The sequence below is a fragment of the Globicephala melas genome, chromosome 18 (assembly GCF_963455315.2).
Source record: "Globicephala melas chromosome 18, mGloMel1.2, whole genome shotgun sequence".
Taxonomy (NCBI): Eukaryota; Metazoa; Chordata; class Mammalia; order Artiodactyla; family Delphinidae; genus Globicephala; species Globicephala melas.
In genome coordinates, this window is record NC_083331.1 from 5,923,823 (window position 1) to 5,939,968 (window position 16,146).

The window sequence follows — 16,146 nt, forward strand, 5'->3', positions numbered from 1 at the left end:
GAATGAGCCCTCTTCTAATTGGCTGTTGTTATATAATCAGTCGGTTATAGACATTATGCATAGTGGTCATATTACATTGTCTTAGTCCTTTTGGGCTGCTGTAACAACATACATAAAAAACAAAACAAAACAAAACAATATACATCAGACTGGTGGCTTATAAACAGCAGATATTTATTCTCACCATTCTGGAGGCTGGGAAGTCCAGGATCGTGTTGCCAGCAGACTTGGTAAGGGCCTGCTTTTTGGTTCACAAACGACACCTTTCTGCTCTGTCCTCACTTGGTGGAAGGGGCAAGCAAGAAGCTCTCTGGGGCTCCGTTTATTAAGGTACTAATCTCACTCATGAGGGTTCTGCCTTCATGACCCAGTCACCTCCCAAAGCCCCACCTCCTAATACCATCACCTTGGGCATTAGGTTTTCAACATATGAAGTTTGGGGGGACTCAAACATTCAGATTGTAGCATATATATAACCAGTAATTTATATTTAGAAAGCTGTTGATTTTAAGATATAATCGTGTAACTGGGCACTTTTCAAGCTCTTATCAATTCTAACCTCTTTTTGGTTAATTTTCCTTGAATATTCTAGGTAGACAGTCATATCATCTGTAGGTGATGATTATTTTTTTCTTTTCTTATTTCTATTTCATGTTTTATTACCAGAGTTTAGACTAGATAGGAGAAGATATCGTTAACTCAATCTGTTGAGTGATTTTTTTTTTAACATAAGATTGAGTATTGTCCTTCAGGTAGATGTACTTTCCCTGTCCTATAGGGCAGGGGTCCCCAGCCCCTGGGCCTCGGACCGGTAGCAGTCCCTGGCCTGTTAGGAACCAGCTGCACAGCAGGAGGTGAGTGGCGGGCGAGCGAGTGAAGCTTCATCTGCCACTCCCCATTGCTTGCATCACCGCCTGAACCATCGCTCGCATCACTGCCTGAACCATCCCCTACCCGCCCCTCCCCATCCATGGAAAAACTGTCCTCCACAAAACTGGTCCCTGGTGCCAAAAAGGTTGGGGACAGCTGCTATAGGGGGTAGGTTGTATGACCCTTTAAGATTTCTCCTTATTAGTCTTGCCACTCTTTGTGCAGCTACAGACCCATTGCACCAGTAGGTTCAGTTCCCGTAGAAAAACAAAGCAGTGTGTATGCATAGTCATTAAAGGTGAGCCAGCAGTGTATACGATGGGGGCTAAGCCAGTATTAATGACAGGTTGATGTTGACTTTGGGAACTTTGACTCACCCACAGAAATGGAAAGCCAACATAGTATATTAGCTTCTATAAAGACTGTAATTAGGCAAATAAATTTGTCCAGACACAGACTAATATTGATATAGTGATTTTAAACGCTTTTCAAAAGTATTGTGGAATATAGAGCCGTGGATTACAAGAAATGGCAATAAAACAGCAGAAGCAAATAATGAACACTTAATAGGGAAGTTAAATTTTCACACTTGACCAGACTTACTGCAAAGGACTAATCTAAAAACTTAATATGAGCACTATCTCTGTTAAATGACAGTATAAGAGAAGTAATCTCAAATCATGCAGAATTAATTTTTTACTAGGCTGTTTGAAATTACTCAAAATAGCTTCTGAAGACAGGCAGTCTTTCTTTACGCACAAATAATTGTCTTCTCAGGTTGGAAATGTTGCCACATATTAAGCCAAACATATTTTTATACCAAATTCTTATATTTCTATCAGTTTATTTTCAGGAGAAGCCAATTTGAGAACTGAAATCATGCAAGAGAATAATTTTGATTGAAATGAATATTTCTAAGCTTGATGCATTTTCTATTAGTGTTGCATAATGTTTTAGGAAGTATGTAGGGCAGGCATGCCAAAAATTGCAGTTAGTTTCCTAAAGACTCTAGAAAGTAATAAAAAAATTTATATTAGTTTGATCGGTAGCTAGTAATGAGTTTAATACTGAGAGAGCTAATTTGCCTCTACTAGCAGTTTTAAGAGGTTAGTCTAATATAAGTAACTACTTTGTGCTCTACCCCCAAACGTCATACTGAATTTTTTCTGCTAGATTTTAGAGTTATCATTTTGACAACAACCCAAGATATTGTAATGGAATATAAATGTAAGTTAGAACTAATATCTCAGTTTGGAGCATGAAGAAAAGAAAGGAGATATGTGATCTGAAAATCCCCCTTCTCCAAGGTTGGGACTAGAAGGATACTTGTCAGGCAGTTGCCTCAAGCACAGAATTTAAGGGGGTACTAAAAAACTACGCAATAAAATAAATAATATTTTCAAATGGTTAAAAACTTAAAATTAGTGCAAAAATTCGTAAACAAAATATCAAAAATTTAAGAAAGACAAGATCAGTGTCTGATTTTTCCTTTTGTGTAAGGCTCAGTATGTCATAGCCTGACTGATCATGTTACTGATTGTGTTTTAATTTAAAATTTTGATATTTTGTTCACCACGGATTTTGATATTTTATTCACCATGGATTTTTTTTGCATTAATTTTTATGTTTTAAAAATATCATTTATCTTGGAACCACCTCTGGAATGTTGGAATAAGGACATTGTGTAAATTCTCTTTTCCAAAACAGCAGTGAGAACAAAATTTCACTGAGTGAGGCAGAAATTGTCAAAATAAACTATTTTAGAACTCTGGAAATTGATCAAAGACTTGCAACAATCCAGGGGGTGTTTATTCAAGAAAAAAGACTGAATTGTGGTAAGAATAGTGACCTTTGTGGCATTTAAATTTATTCCCATTACCTCTTCCCAGCACCAGGGTAGCCTTGAAAGCTAAAAGCTGCTGGAGGGGACAGAATAGGTTCAGAGCTCTTCAAATGCCCCATTCTTAGAAAACTGTCACTGTATGACCTGTCTGGCAGCTCCCTGAAAAGCTCAGAACTTGTTTTTACTTCTTCTGACTCAGAACTCATTCTTTGTAAACATCCTTAGGGGATTTGTTAGAAACGATCAGTGGCAATTGTTTAACAACACAGCTTCCTAAGGTGGCTACACCTGTAGGGGTTAACAAGAGGTTGACCAAAAAACTGAAAAGGAATAATTGGGAAAAGAGATATCTGTAGAGGGCTGTGAAAAACTTTGACATATTCCTTAGAATCTAGAAGGCCCATATACATATTCAAGTCTGTACATATGCCTAAGTAAGACTTGAGAAGGCCTTAGTCTGTCACCTCTGACTGACATTGAGGCTGTACACTAGAGTTGTAAACTGTCATCAGGGCATAGAAAGCCCATGTCAACATACAAACAGAGCCCACAGCAAAGGCTGTGAGACATATTGGTTCAAAGCATTTAAGGAAATCTGTCCCATCATTAGCTGACTAATGAAGCAAATTGGGCAGAGACTTAAGTGGCTGCACATGGTAAAGAAAATAGACTTTATAGAATTAGTACAGGAAATGGACAGATAGCATTAGGAACAACAAAAGCAAACAGCAACAACAATAAACCTCTGGTTGGAGTGGCGGAATCTGATTTCTGGAGTTGCCATATTATATTATTTAAAATCAAATTTCAGCACACAATTGCAAAACACAAAGAAACAGGAACGTATGACCACGTCACAGGGACAAAACAATTAAAAATGTCCCTGAAAAAGTTCAGATGTTGGACTTACTAGACAAATGTTTTAAGTCAGCAATCATAACTGTGTTCAAAGAATGAAAGGAAGTCATGTCTAAAGAATTAAAGGATGAGAATGATGTCTCACCAAATAGAGAATATAAATAAAGGGATAGAAATAACTTTAAAAGAACCAAATAGAAATTCTGGAGTTGAAAAGTACAGTAATGGGGGCTGAAAAATAGTTTTGAATTGGCAGAAGAAAGAATCAGTGAACTTGAAAGTAGGTCAATTGAAATTACACAGTTTGAGGAACAGAAAGCCAAATGAATGAAGAAAAATGAGCAGAACTTCAGATGATTCATTGTAAGTACCAATACAGGCATCATAGAAGTCCCAGAAGGAGAAAAGAGAGAGAAAGAAGACTTGAAGAAACAATGGCCCAAAACTTGCCAAATTTCATTTAAAAGATTAATCTGCACATCCAAGAAGGTCAGTACATTTCAGGATAAATGCAGAGCTCCACAGCCAGACACACAACAGTCAAGCTGTTAAAAGCCAAAACAAAGAAAGCAGCAAGAGAGAATGAAGTATTATGTATGAGGAATCCTCAGTAAGATTAACATCTGACTTCTCATCAGAAATCATGGAAGCCTGAAGCTAGTTGCTTCAAAGTGCTGAAAGAACAACCAGCCATATTGTTTTGCTATATCCAGCAAAACTATCCTTCAACAAAGAAGAAAAAAATAAGACATCTCAGAAAAAGAAAAACAGAGAAATTGTCACTACCAGACTTGCCCTATAAGAAATATTAAAGGGGAGCCTTCAGGTTGTAAGAAAAGAACACTAGACAGCAACTCAAATCCATGGAAGAAATAAGGAGTATCAGTAAAAATAACTGATTATGTAAATATCAAGGCAGTATAAACTCCTAAGAAAATAACTAAGACATAGAAAAGAAACAACAAGGGAATTAAAATGCTATAGAAAAATATCTATTTAACACAAAAGAAGGAATGGAGGAATAGAGGGACAAAAAGACATAAGACGTTCAGAAAACAGAGGAAAATGGCAAATGTAAATACTATCAGTAATTACATTAAATGTAAATGAACTAAACATGCCAGTAAAAAGTCAGAGATGGGCAGAATGAATTAAATAAATATGATCTGACTATATTCTCACTACAGCAGACCCATTTTATATTCAAACACAAATAGTTTGAAAGTAAAAGAATAGAATAAGGTATACCATGCAAATAGTAACCAAAAGAGTGCTGGGAGTGGCTATACTAATATTAGACAAAATAGGTTTTAAGTAAAAAATTATCACAAGAGACAAAGAAGGTCATTATATATTGATAAAAGGGTCAATCCATCAGGAAGACATAACAATTACAAACATATGTGCATCTAACAACGGTTTCCCAAAATACATGAAGCAAAAACTGACAATTGATGGGAGAAATAGAAAATACAACAATAATAGTTGGAGATTTCAATATCCTGCTTTCAATAACAAGTCGAAACTAGGCAGAAGTTTAGCTAGGCAGCTAGGCAGAAGATCAACAAGGAAATAGAAGACCTGAACAACATTATAAACCAGCTAGAACTAAGAGACATCCAAAGAACAACCCACCCAACCATAGTAGAATACACATTGTTTTCAGGTGCATGTAGAAAATTCTTCAGAGTAGACTATATTAGGCCACAGAACATACATTATGCCATAGATCATGTTTCAGTAACTTTAAAAGCATTGAAATCACACAAGGTATGTTTTTTTTTTATCATACTGGAGTGATATTAGAAATCAGTAGCAGAAGGAGATTTCAGAAATTCATAAAATGTGGAAATTAAACAATATACTCTTTAATAACCAGTGGGTCAAAGAAGAGATCACAAGGGAAATTAGAAAATGCTTTGAGGTGAATGAAAACAAAGCGTACTAAAACTTATGCCGGCAAATCAGTGCTTAGAGGGATATTTATAGTTAAGAATGCCTCTATTAACACAAGAAGAAGGATCACAAATCAATAACCTAATCTTTCACCTTAAGAAGGTAGAAAAAGAAGAGCAAACTGAACCCTAAGCAAGCAGAAGGAAGGAAATAATAAAGACCAGAGTAGAAGTAAGTGAACTAGAGAATAGAAAAGCAATAGAGAAAATCAATAAGACCTAAAATTAATCCTTTTAAAAGATCAACAAAATTGACAAACCCTTAGCTGACTAACCAACAGAAAAAGAAGGAAGGCTCAATTACCAAAACCAGGAATGAAAGAGGGAGCTTTACATACTACCCATGGTAGAGAAAGAAAAAAGACCATAAGGGAATATGATGAATAACTTTATGTCAACAGATTAGATAACCTAGATGAAATGGATAAACTTCTAGGAAGACACAGACTACCCGACTGACCCAAGAAGAAATAGAAAATCTGAAATGACCTGTTACAAGTAAAGAAATTGAATTAGTTAAAATTTCCTGCAAAGAAAATCCCAGACCAAGATGACTTCACTGGTAAATTATATCAAACAGTGAAGAATTAATAACAATTTAGCACAGTCTCTTCCAGAAAATGGAAAAGGAGGGAATATTTCCCAACTCATTTTTTAAAAAAATATTTATTTATTTACTTATTTTTGGCTGTGTTGGGTCTTCGTTTCTGTGCGAGGGCTTTCTCTAGTTGCAGCAAGTGGGGGCCACTCTTCATCGCGGTGTGTGGGCCTCTCACTATCGTGACCTCTCTTGTTGCGGAGCACAGGCTCCAGATGCGCAGGCTCAGTAGTTGTGGCTCACGGGCCTAGTTGCTCCACGGCATGTGGGATCTTCCCAGACCAGGGCTCGAACCCGTGTTCCCTGCATTGGCAGGCAGATCTCAACCACTGCGCCACCAGGGAAGCCCCCAACTCAGTTTTGAGGCCATTAATATTTTGATACTAAAACCAGAAGAAAAAAACATAAGAAAGCACAGACTAGTATTCCTTATGAATATAGATACAAAAATTTGCAACAAGATACTAGCAAACCAAATCCAGCAACATATAGAAAGGTTTATACATCATGACCAAGTGGGATTTCTCTAAGGAATGCAGGGGTGGCTTAATATATGAAAATCAGTGTAATACACCATATTAATAGAATAAAGTACATGCAAGACTTCTACACTGAAAACATCATTGAAAGAAAGTAAAGATAAGCTAAATAAATGGAAAGACATCCCCTATTCATGGACTGAAAGACAATATTGTTAAGATGGCAGTGCTTCCCAAATTGACCTACAGACTCGATGTAATCCCAACTGCTCTTTTAGCAGACTGATCCTAAAATTCATATGGAAATGCAAGGGACACAGAATAGCCAAAGCAATCCTGAAAAAGGAGAACAAAGATGAAGGACTCACACTTCCTGATTTTAAAACTTATTACAAAACTACGGTGATTAGATGGTGTGGTACTGGCATAAGTATAGACTTTTATAGATCAGTGGTATAAAATTGAGAGTCCAGAAATAAGCGCTTACATTTACGATTTTTCAACAAGGGTGATAAGACAATTCAAAGAGAAAGAATAGTCTTTTTAACAAATGGTGCTGGAGTAACTGTATGTCCACATGCAGAAGAATGAAGTTGCACCTTTGCACTGTATACAAAAATTAACTCAAAATGGATCACTGATTTGAACGTCAAAGCTAAAATAAAAAGACCTTTAGAAGAAAACATAGAAGTAAATTTTCATGCTCTTGGAGTAGGCAGTGGTTTCTTGAATATGATACCAAAAGCATAAGTAACAAAAGAAAGCATATATAAGTTGGGCTTCACAAAAATTAAAAACTTTTGTGTTTTAGAGAGTATCATCAAGAAAAAGATAGCCCATATAAGGGGAGCAAATTTTTACAAATTATGTATCTAATAAGAACTTGTATCCAAAATGTACTAAGAATGGTTGCAACTCAATTATATAAATAACCCAATTAAAAATTGAAGGCTTCAACTTGATATTTCTCCAAAGAAGATATACTAATGACAAACCTATTAAAAGATGGTCAGCATTAGTTATTAGGGCGATACAAATCAAAAGTACAATGAGATATCACTACATACCCACTAAGATGGCTAACGTAAAAAATATAATACCAAGTGTTGGTGAAGATTGGAACCCTCATATATTGATGGTGGGACTGTGAAATGGTACACTTTGGAAAATTGTTGCTAGTTACTCAGATTATAAACATAGAGTTATAATATAACCCAGCAATTCCATTCCTAAGCATATACCTAAGAGAGTGGAAAATATATCCATATAAAAACTGTACACCAATTTGTACATAATAGCCAAAAACTGGAAACAATTCAGCTGTCCGTCAACTGATGAATGGATAAAATGTGGCATATTCGTACAATAGAATATTATTCATTCATAAAAAGGAATGAAGTACTGACATGTGTGAACTTTGGAAACATTTTAAGTGGAAGAAGCCAGACATAAAAGGCCACACATTGTGTGGTTCCATTTATATCAAATACCCAGAATAGGTAGATTTATAGAGACAAAATAGATTAGTGGTTGTCAGAGGCTGGGCGTAGGGAGAGTGATGGGGTATCTGCTAATTGGGATGGAGTTTCTTTGTGGGGTAATGAAAATGTTTTCAAATTGGATAGTGACAATGGTTGTACAATTTTGTGAGTATATTAAAACCACTGAATTGCACCCTTGAAAATGGTGCATTTTATGGTATGTGAGTTACATATCAGTAAAGCTGTTATTTAAAAATTTATTCATCTTGTTTACAGAGTGTTTTGGTTCCACTTAAATTTCATGCCTGAGGCAGATGCTTTGTCTCATCGTAGTCCTGACCCTGTCCTTCCCTACAGGGCTGCTGCCTCAGAATTCAGTAAAATATCTAGACTGGAAGATCAGAAACCTCAGGAAAGTTGGTGGTTACGTGTGAAGCAACAACTGATATTAGGGAAGGAGACTCTAGTGAGTTGCTCGAACTTTGAATGCAACATTCTGTGAGCTTTTAACATGTGACCAGAGTCTGTACGTCCAGCAGGGCCATGCTGTATATCACCGCGGTGCAGTCTTTGGTGTCCGTGGCTCTCTTAGCGTTGGGAAGAGTTAAGAGCATCTTCACAGATTTCTTAATAAGGAAGAGCCAGGCTATACTTTATAGAGCAGTGCTGTCTAATAGAAATACAATGTGAGCCACGATGTAATTTTAACTTTTCTAGCAACCACATAAACAAGGAAAAAAGAAACAGATGGAATTAATTTTAATATATTTTATTTAACCTAATATATTCAAAATATTATCTTCAGATAATTAATTTTAAAAATAGGGAATGGGAGATGAATGGTATAAAAAGAGATCAAAAAGTTTATTTTGCAACTGGCTGCATGTTCATACAAAAAACAAAGCAGAACGATTTATGGTAGGCAGCTCATTTAACTGGTCTCCTGGTAGGAGGGACAGTTATTTAAGCCCTTCCTGTTCATCTCAGAAGAAAACACACTTCGTGAACATGTAGACTTTTGTATCCAGGGCACTCACATGGCCTCTAGGCTGTTGGTTTTAGTCCCAGTGGCGTTGGGCGCGCCCCATGTTGCATCGATAGCCATGGGTCTGGTTGTGGCGGTGTTTGCTGTGCTGCTGGTGGTGCTTGTAGCAGTGGGGGGATGGGTGGGAGTGGTGGTTAGGGAAGGTCCTCAGATAGATGGGTTCCTAAGTACATTAGACAGAAGTAAACCTCTCCTTCATCCCATCTGGACTTGGAGGTGTTTGATTTTCTCAGTGTGGTGTGATCTCTGCCCCCCAGCCCACCATATAAGGACAGGCAGCCCTTCTGCTTTCTTCCCCTGCATCTAACCCTTCATCCATCTGCCTTCTGCACCTTGCTCCTCACTCACTTCGTTGTTGTTGTTTTTTTGCATTGTTTACAACATTTTATTAAAGTACAGAATTGTTGGAATTAAGCTAAATAGAAAAACATAGTAAATATTTACAAAAACCTTGATAACACCACTCATCTCACACACATGTAACGAATGCAGGAAGGGCTTAACAAGTTTACAAGCTGAGGGCTTCCCTGGTGGCGCAGTGGTTGAGAGTCCGCCTGCCGATGCAGGGGACACGGGTTCGTGCCCCGGTCTGGGAAGATCCCACATGCCGCGGAGCGGCTCGGCCCGTGAGCCATGGCCGCTGAGCCTGCGCGTCCGGAGCCTGTGCTTGCAACAGGAGAGGCCAACAGCAGTGAGAGGCCCGCGTAACGCAAAAAAAAAAAAAAAAAAAGTTTACAAGTTGAAAAGTATGGGGATTTCCTCAAATTGGATGTAACAGCTCGCTGCTGAATATGGCATCAATATAATATGTAAGATCTTTGAGAGAATGCTGTCCCCGACTCTTCTGCAATCGAGTGCTTCCTAGAAATTTGTTCCTTGGGAGATTGACTCGCAGGCAGCCAGAGGGGACAAGTCAAGAGTTGAGATAATCACAATTTAGGGTCTAATTTTCTTCATCTGATTGACTGTGTTGAGGTTATATAGACACAGCCATGGTCCTCACTCTGACATGCTGTCCCTTGCGCCTGCCCTTCTTAGAGATCTGCGTTCTTCCTGTCAGCTCTTTGCCTTCCAGCCCTCAGCTTTTCTCTCTGCCACATTTATGCTCTTGGAAAAGACTCTCTATTGTTTCAAGGAGGAAGCCTAGAGGGAGTTGGCAGTAAATAGGGACCAGGTGGGAAGAAAGAGTAGAAAAGGTATTCTCAAGCCCTTCCAAATGCTGGAGGCAATTCATTCATTGTCTTTCAGGTGCCCTGAAGATGTGTTGGCTTGGAATGGAAACATTAACACCCAAACCCCTGATGCTGCTCAGAAAATGACGTGCGCACAGCGATAGGTAGTTTTGGAGATTTAATTGTTTCATAATCACTGGGTTTTCCAATTCTGTCTATTTCCTCGCTTGGAAAAATGATAAAATAGGTTTTTTTGCAGGTAAAAAATGCAGGTTGCCTATCAGTAATTTTATATGACTCAACCTAATACTAGCAGGCTTTCTGTGGTATCTATTGCAGTAGCATTTGGGAGGAAAATTTGTCTCTTTTCTACCACTGAGCAACTAATCTTCTTGCTGGACAATTTAGAGGAGAAAGTAATTTTTGCTGATTTATTTTGAAATACAGTTTTATTAAGGATTTAATTAATATTAATATTGTTAATATTGTAGGATTTACAGTTGCTCTGGCTTTTTATTTCTTCTGAATTGTAGGAGAGTCAGAAGCATAACAAGTATAAATTTGGTGCAGTTTAAGACAATTAAGATCTACAAAATGGACATGTTTATTCATGTATCAGTGGTATTCTTCCCCTGATAAAAGCCAAGTCTTAAGTTCTTAAGATACTTCATTTATATGGTGTATTTAAGAATCAGTTTTCAGATCATTAACTACTTGAGGGATTAAAATAGAAAGAAAATTGAAGTCATGTAATCCATTGAGGATTAATCTGAATATAAGATTAAGTAGCTCTAAAATCCTAGACACAGCCAATGGAAAAGCAGCGAGTTTGTTGAAACAACTCCCATTATGAAGAGCTTACTTGTGGCACAACTACTGCCTAGATTCAAGAACTCCTGCACTAACTTTATTTTTCATCGAGAAGTAGTAGCGTAATGAAGTACCTGTTTATGTTTCCCTGAAGCTTGCTCCTGTCTTCTGAATTCTCCTGTGCCTTCTCTTTTTAAGGTTTCTGCACCTGGATTGTCAACTAGGGCAAATTGTCACCAATGGCAGTAAAACTTGTTTTCTGGGGGTCAAGGTGAGTTTATGTGGATTTCTGTTCAACTTATGATTCCATTTGGCTGGGGCTCATAGTTGCCTCTTAAATGTTGTGTGATACTTCTTGGTAGCCAAAGTAAATAGCTGGTGGTAATGCTGGGTAAATATTATTAATGATGCAAGCAAATAAAAATGAATTCTCATACGAAAGCTTAATTCAGTTTTGCTGTTTTTAAGATGTGAGGATTATATTCAGACGTTGACTGGAACTCAAGTTCAAGCAACGTGTTTTGTTAATGATTTTAAATTCGAGGAGTGTGTATATGAGGACATCTCTTTCCTGGTGGGGATTAATCTTCTCCTGCAACAAAAGGTTATGGTGTGATGGTGAACATGTGTTTAATGATATCAGTTGACGGAAGTAGAACAAGAGGATGCAGTCGTATTTAGGGGCTTGTCTTGGTTAGAGGATGTGCTTCTTGAGAGAAAAAGACCAGATTGGGAGGGAAAAAGTTAATGCAGTGCAAACAGAGTTTATTAAATGATGCATAGAAGCTTTAGTGAACGGCCAAGACCATGGAAAGTTTAAAACATTTGAGACGTTTGAGAGAAGCTTTTCTGGGGGCTGGTGCTAGTCTATGTGGCATTCTGTGCAAATTAGGCAAAGCCATCCCTTCCACACACCTTTTACGTCCATCTGATGGAGAACGGTTGGACTGTACTGATTTTTAGAACAAGACACTTTATTGCCATATGCTGGAAACTTGTAAGATAAATAAATTACCCATCTTTAAGTCATCAAAGTTGTAATAAAAATACAATTTTTAAGATGATGTGGATGGCGCCCCCTTGAACGTGGTGGCCTTGCACAGTTTGCAACCTGAACAACTGCCAGGCTGGCTTTGCTCTTTTATAAATTAAGTTCTGGTCCTTGAGGACAAGAGAGAAATAATAGTTTGGGGTATGGCTTTGATTGGACACTTGGATTGTTTGAAAGACACTTATCAGAGGGACAGTAGCTTCTGTAGGTTTGGAGGCCAGAGGGCTGGCCTGCATTTTCTAGGGGTAAAACTAGGGAGGGAAAACCTAAACCATGTTTTAAAGCAAATTAATGACTCAGTTCCTGCAATTGAGTGATAGTGTGTACTTTCAGATTCCCAGCACTTCTAAAGTGGTTTTATTCTGTAGATCACCACCTCTGTAACGTTCTTGTTCTTAAGGACTATTTATTTAAAAGCAGGTGTTTTTTTTGTTCTTGTTTATTTATTTATTTATGGGTGCGTTGGGTCTTCGTTACTGCACATGGGCTTTCTCTAGTTGCGGAGACCGGGGGCTACTCTTCGTTGCCGTGCGCGGGCTTATCATTGCAGTGGCTTCTCTTGTTGCGGAGCACAGGCTCCAGGTGCGCAGGCTTCAGTAGTTGTGGCATGTGGGCTCAGTAGTTGTGGCTCGCAGACTCTAGAGCACAGGCTTAGTAGTTGTGGCGCATGGGCTTATTTGCTCTGCAGCCTGTGGGATCTTCCCAGACCGGGGCTCGAACCCGTGTCCCCTGCATTGGCAGGCAGATTCTTAACCACTGCGCCACCAGGGAAGTCCCTTAAGGACTATTTAAACTTGAGTTTTTCCCCTGTAAAAAGGAGTTGCTTTCAAAATGTTGAGTGTGTCTGTAATGGCTGGCTCTTCTCTACTGATGAATTTTTGTAATTAATCTTCTGATGAGACAAAAAGCTGTTATGTTGTTGTTAGCGGGTGGATAGTGATTGATAAATACAGGGTAAGAGAGATGCACCAGTATGTTGGGTCCAGAGATAGGGCTGCAGGTGGAGAATGTGACTGATGACTGATGTATTATTGAGATTTAAAAAAATAACAGATACGGGAGAAAACAGTGTAGTGCGGGTAGGTGATGGTGGTGGTGGTCGCGGTAGCTGGGGTCATGGGTGGAGGTCGTGGTGACTGTAGGGGTGGTCAGGATGGTGGCGGCACCGGGGGTACCGTGTGGGGGTGGGCGGCAGTAGCCACTGGGACATCAATGACTCACGAGACGGAAGGGGATGGGAGATGGAAAAGATGCCAGGCCATAGAAACCAAATCTACGGCCTGGGAAAAAGGTCTTGCTTCTTGGGTGCTGGTGACAGAATTCATTGGAGGGAAATCCAAGGGGCTTCTCTTCGGGGAATGATAAACACGTTTTGTTTCTGTATCATTTATCCATCTCTTCCTCCCCTGGAGGATACCCCTTTCCCTTAAGAATAACTACAAAGAGATCTCAGAGAATAGTTGTAACTCAGTGAACGTTGGTGTTTATTTCCCTTACCCCTGCCACGGCCTGCATTTCTCTCGTGTGTGTGTGTGTGTGTGTGTGTGTGTGTGTGTGTGTGTGTGTGTGTGTGTGTAGTAGGGTGGGGGGTTGGTCCTCTGAATACAGAAGTAGAGGAATACATGATCAGTTATTTAATTATTTATGGTTTGGCCGTGCCACGCGACATGTGGAATCTTAATTTCCCGACCAGGGATCGAACTCGTGCCCCCTGCAGTGGAAGCGTGGAGTCTTAACCACTGGACCTCCAGGGAAGTCCCTACATGACCAATTAAGAGAACCATTTATGTGATTTATGGGAAGAGGCCTTGGTGTTATTTACCTCTGAAACCTCTCTCACCCACCCCCGCCACACATACATGATTTGTGTTTTGAAGAGAGAAATGATGTGGGTTTGAAAAAGATGAGTTTAGGGGCAGAAGGAAAAGGGGAAAGAGGATTAGGGAGGTTTACATGGATTAATTCCCTCATGGATAATTGCTTAGCTGTCTGTTTCACTTTGTTTGTATCTTTATGTCTGATTTTTTTTCTTTGCCTTTGGAATACCAAGGAAAGACTGAGAATATGGAGATGTTTTGGGTCTAATATTTGGTATCTGTGGTATTGAGCTGGTAATTTCGTGTTCCATTTTTCCTTACCTTTCATTGGGAGAATGATATTTGCTACTAGAAAAGATTTGTGAAAACACTAGCTTCATAAATGTTAAAATGAAACAATGGTGTTTAAGAACAATCCAGCACTCTCATTGTCATTAATCTTCATAAATTTGGGGTTGACATATTTTATCACTCTGTGATCCCAGTAATTGTTTTCATTACTTTTAATAAGAGATCCTTTCTGCTGATTATGTAAAGATGTAGGTACGCTGCAGCAGGAGTGATGTAGACATAAAGAATAGCTTTTTAAAAGGCGGTGGTTAGTGGGTTCTCATATGGTGGAGGGTGTTAGGTTAGGTGCATAGTGCCATGTACATCACCCATTGCTGAATGGCATGGCTTTGCAGTGTTTAAATGCCAGCTCTGTCTACCATCTAGTGATTGCTGTCTCGCTTCAGTGCTGCGTGAGCCCGTAACACTCATTGTCTCGTTTGCTCCTTGAACGCTCTGAGGTAGGTGCTGACATTACCCTCATTTTCCAGCCCGGAAGTGGTGAGGGTTGGAGCTGGACCTTGCAGCCAGCTGCACCCTTAACCATTGGGCTCTACTGCCTCGCTGGACACCCACCTGGATCCACTCCTCAAAGTCTTTCTCGTCTCTCAAATTCTGTGTGTTCCAGACTAGCCTTCCTCATCCCCCATCATATGAAGCATGATAGCATCGTAGACAGAACTGCTTTAAAATGGAGCAGATAATTCTATTATTAGCACCAGCTGAACAAGGTCAGAGGAATCCTAGATAGAAATTTGCACCCTGTAATGAGATGTGAGGGAATTGTTGGTTACAGTTTGTTTCCTAGAGACCTTAGGGGTTTTTAAAGACTATATATTTTTTTCCCACCAGAGAAGGTCCTATGATTCTGAAATATCTAAATGTCAAATAGGACTGAAACATACTCATATTCTGAGTATGTGAAGAAACTCAGCAGTGCGTGGGCTTTATTTTCTGCTTTAAAATGGTCCTCAGGAGTAGATTAGAAGCACCAGGGTCTCAGAATCCATTATTTCAGGGATAGTGAGGTTAATCTTTTTCCTAATCCATCTTTCCCTTAGGCAGAAGACGTAGAAGTAGAGACCGGCCACATTTCAATATTTAAATCCATAGACCCAGAGCCCCGAATTTTAGGAAATTGGTTGTTGGGGGTGAGGGAGGAAGAGTGAATAAAAGTCCACGGACGATCGCATTGAGATGATGAGAAATCACTTAGACTTTTTTGTTGTTTGTTTCTAAACGGTGCATAAGACAGCTCAGTTTTCCCTGCACCACTCTCTCAAACTGTTAGACATACTGTCATCCAGCCCCTCGAGCTAGGAATTAAACCTGTGTTCTGTTGGATGCGAGGCCAGATTTCATTCAACTGGGTCATCGGGGCACACACACGGGCGTGGATCCCACTGGCACTGTGTCATCTTTGGTAATTAATGGGTAAGCCCGCCAGTAGGCAAATGAAATGGCTTCAGTCTGGCTATTAGAGGCAGATAGCAGGGAACTGTGTAAATTTGAACAGGCGTCCAGTTAGTGATGAATTACAACGGGAGTCTTGGAAGAGTTCCTGTGATACTCACATTATGTCGGATGAGTTCATCGTATTTAAATTGATCACAGAAATTACAGAAGAATTAAAAATGAATGGGTTATTCAAATGTTTTAGGACATGGCTTTAACTTGCACATTTTTCATACAATGTATACTTCCACCCCCTTCTTTCCCCCTTTTAGAAACACTGAGAACCTGCACTGACATCAGCCAGTTGGCAGTCATTTCCTGGGGCAGAAGCTTGGGACTTTGTGTAGAGAGGTCGCTTGGAGAACCATTTCTAGTTCTCCTT

The 16,146-nt window shown here is 39.2% G+C and overlaps 1 protein-coding gene across 8 annotated transcripts in view; it reads left to right on the forward strand.

Moving 5' to 3' along the window:
- MTUS2 (microtubule associated scaffold protein 2) overlaps nt 1-16,146 on the forward strand; it is a 496,165-nt gene that overhangs the window by 5,740 nt on the left and 474,279 nt on the right. For 6 of the 8 annotated variants that reach the window (XR_009559713.1, XM_060287790.1, XM_060287789.1 and 3 more), the window contains exons 2-3: nt 10,378-10,465; nt 11,310-11,382. The exons of the other annotated variants lie outside the window; for them this stretch is intronic. The gene's annotated coding sequence lies outside the window, so the exon portion shown is untranslated. The remainder of the gene's footprint in view (nt 1-10,377; nt 10,466-11,309; nt 11,383-16,146) is intronic. 8 annotated transcript variants of the gene reach the window in all.